Genomic DNA, 3,445 nt, shown 5'->3' with positions numbered 1-3,445 from the left:
TGCACTCCATGGATAGCAGTTGCCTCTCCAACCAGTAGCCAAAGATCCGCCTGTCTCAGACTGTTAAAGGGCTCGTCCGGGATTTGAACCCGGGACCTCTCGCACCCGAAGCGAGAATCATACCCCTAGACCAACGAGCCATTTCTTCGAAGACATTTTTTTGCTGTCGCCAGCAATGACGGTGAGGATATGGATTGACTTGTCGATGGTGCCAGGCCACAGTGAATCACGTGAGTTTTGTTGGTATTCTTGTGAGCTTAGCTGTCTTCCAAGCAGTTGACCAGGTTTCAGTTCAAATCCTCTGTAATTCATCTGCCGAGTCTTTCAGATTCAATTTTCATTTTCTGTAACAGCAAGAAACAAATGAAGAAGAGCTAAATGAAGATTTTGAAGTTGAAAAAGAAGACATCAAAACGAATTGGAGCTCATTGAATTTGAGCCGATTGACGCACCGGTATGTGAATAAATGATAAAATCCCCATTGGAATCTGTCAGTTTGAAACTAGAGATTTCACCTTTTTTTTTGCACTGGATGCTTCTCAATCTTCCATAACCGCTGATGTCACACCTCTGCATTTTCGGTGAAAGGCGGCAGAGCGAGAGCGATGTTTGTCAAAACATGAGACATCCCGAATATCAGTTTTCTCATATAAATGTCTTTAGCTTCCGAATGGTTTGACCAACAAAATTGTTTGACCATTCTATGGAAAGGGGAGACTCTAACAAACACAATGCCGTTCTCAGTTTTGCTCTACGACCCCCACAAGTGTCACAGGACTCGTCTGAAGGTAACCAGTACCGGTTAAAATTACAGATTTTTCATCAAGGAAGAAATTAATACATGTTGAAGCCACTAGTGGAGAGCACAAACGATTAGCAGTCCATTGCCTTAATCACTCAGCCACCTCGTCCTGCACTCCATGGATAGCAGTTGCCTCTCCAACCAGTAGCCAAAGATCCGCCTGTCTCAGACTGTTAAAGGGCTCGTCCGGGATTTGAACCCGGGACCTCTCGCACCCGAAGCGAGAATCATACCCCTAGACCAACGAGCCATTTCTTCGAAGACATTTTTTTGCTGTCGCCAGCAATGACGGTGAGGATATGGATTGACTTGTCGATGGTGCCAGGCCACAGTGAATCACGTGAGTTTTGTTGGTATTCTTGTGAGCTTAGCTGTCTTCCAAGCAGTTGACCAGGTTTCAGTTCAAATCCTCTGTAATTCATCTGCCGAGTCTTTCAGATTCAATTTTCATTTTCTGTAACAGCAAGAAACAAATGAAGAAGAGCTAAATGAAGATTTTGAAGTTGAAAAAGAAGACATCAAAACGAATTGGAGCTCATTGAATTTGAGCCGATTGACGCACCTGTATGTGAATAAAGGATAAAATCCCCATTGGAATCTGTCAGTTTGAAACTAGAGATTTCACCTTTTTTTTTGCACTGGATGCTTCTCAATCTTCCATAACCGCTGATGTCACACCTCTGCATTTTCGGTGAAAGGCGGCAGAGTGAGAGCGATGTTTGTCAAAACATGAGACATCCCGAATATCAGTTTTCTCATATAAATGTCTTTAGCTTCCGAATGGTTTGACCAACAAAATTGTTTGACCATTCTATGGAAAGGGGAGACTCTAACAAACACAATGCCGTTCTCAGTTTTGCTCTACGACCCCCACAAGTGTCACAGGACTCGTCTGAAGGTAACCAGTACCGGTTAAAATTACAGATTTTTCATCAAGGAAGAAATTAATACATGTTGAAGCCACTAGTGGAGAGCACAAACGATTAGCAGTCCATTGCCTTAATCACTCAGCCACCTCGTCCTGCACTCCATGGATAGCAGTTGCCTCTCCAACCAGTAGCCAAAGATCCGCCTGTCTCAGACTGTTAAAGGGCTCGTCCGGGATTTGAACCCGGGACCTCTCGCACCCGAAGCGAGAATCATACCCCTAGACCAACGAGCCATTTCTTCGAAGACATTTTTTTGCTGTCGCCAGCAATGACGGTGAGGATATGGATTGACTTGTCGATGGTGCCAGGCCACAGTGAATCACGTGAGTTTTGTTGGTATTCTTGTGAGCTTAGCTGTCTTCCAAGCAGTTGACCAGGTTTCAGTTCAAATCCTCTGTAATTCATCTGCCGAGTCTTTCAGATTCAATTTTCATTTTCTGTAACAGCAAGAAACAAATGAAGAAGAGCTAAATGAAGATTTTGAAGTTGAAAAAGAAGACATCAAAAAGAATTGGAGCTCATTGAATTTGAGCCGATTGACGCACCTGTATGTGAATAAAGGATAAAATCCCCATTGGAATCTGTCAGTTTGAAACTAGAGATTTCACCTTTTTTTTTGCACTGGATGCTTCTCAATCTTCCATAACCGCTGATGTCACACCTCTGCATTTTCGGTGAAAGGCGGCAGAGTGAGAGCGATGTTTGTCAAAACATGAGACATCCCGAATATCAGTTTTCTCATATAAATGTCTTTAGCTTCCGAATGGTTTGACCAACAAAATTGTTTGACCATTCTATGGAAAGGGGAGACTCTAACAAACACAAAGCCGTTCTCAGTTTTGCTCTACGACCCCCACAAGTGTCACAGGACTCGTCTGAAGGTAACCAGTACCGGTTAAAATTACAGATTTTTCATCAAGGAAGAAATTAATACATGTTGAAGCCACTAGTGGAGAGCACAAACGATTAGCAGTCCATTGCCTTAATCACTCAGCCACCTCGTCCTGCACTCCATGGATAGCAGTTGCCTCTCCAACCAGTAGCCAAAGATCCGCCTGTCTCAGACTGTTAAAGGGCTCGTCCGGGATTTGAACCCGGGACCTCTCGCACCCGAAGCGAGAATCATACCCCTAGACCAACGAGCCATTTCTTCGAAGACATTTTTTTGCTGTCGCCAGCAATGACGGTGAGGATATGGATTGACTTGTCGATGGTGCCAGGCCACAGTGAATCACGTGAGTTTTGTTGGTATTCTTGTGAGCTTAGCTGTCTTCCAAGCAGTTGACCAGGTTTCAGTTCAAATCCTCTGTAATTCATCTGCCGAGTCTTTCAGATTCAATTTTCATTTTCTGTAACAGCAAGAAACAAATGAAGAAGAGCTAAATGAAGATTTTGAAGTTGAAAAAGAAGACATCAAAACGAATTGGAGCTCATTGAATTTGAGCCGATTGACGCACCGGTATGTGAATAAATGATAAAATCCCCATTGGAATCTGTCAGTTTGAAACTAGAGATTTCACCTTTTTTTTTGCACTGGATGCTTCTCAATCTTCCATAACCGCTGATGTCACACCTCTGCATTTTCGGTGAAAGGCGGCAGAGCGAGAGCGATGTTTGTCAAAACATGAGACATCCCGAATATCAGTTTTCTCATATAAATGTCTTTAGCTTCCGAATGGTTTGACCAACAAAATTGTTTGACCATTCTATGGAA

The 3,445-nt window shown here is 43.3% G+C and overlaps 4 non-coding genes across 4 annotated transcripts; all 4 read right to left on the bottom strand.

Annotated features, from left to right (window-relative positions):
- Positions 1-68: 68 nt before the first annotated feature.
- On the bottom strand, positions 69-140 carry trnap-cgg (transfer RNA proline (anticodon CGG)). Its single transcript has one exon. It is a non-coding gene; the product is annotated as a tRNA-Pro (tRNA).
- An 840-nt stretch (positions 141-980) lies between these two features.
- On the bottom strand, positions 981-1,052 carry trnap-cgg (transfer RNA proline (anticodon CGG)). The gene has a single exon. It is a non-coding gene; the product is annotated as a tRNA-Pro (tRNA).
- Positions 1,053-1,892: 840 nt separating this feature from the next.
- trnap-cgg (transfer RNA proline (anticodon CGG)) lies at positions 1,893-1,964 on the bottom strand. Its single transcript has one exon. It is a non-coding gene; the product is annotated as a tRNA-Pro (tRNA).
- An 840-nt stretch (positions 1,965-2,804) lies between these two features.
- On the bottom strand, positions 2,805-2,876 carry trnap-cgg (transfer RNA proline (anticodon CGG)). The gene has a single exon. It is a non-coding gene; the product is annotated as a tRNA-Pro (tRNA).
- Positions 2,877-3,445: the final 569 nt, after the last annotated feature.

Source organism: Salvelinus fontinalis, chromosome 33 (assembly GCF_029448725.1).
Source record: "Salvelinus fontinalis isolate EN_2023a chromosome 33, ASM2944872v1, whole genome shotgun sequence".
Lineage (NCBI taxonomy): Eukaryota > Metazoa > Chordata > Actinopteri > Salmoniformes > Salmonidae > Salvelinus > Salvelinus fontinalis.
This window is presented reverse-complemented; position numbering and strand designations above follow the sequence as displayed.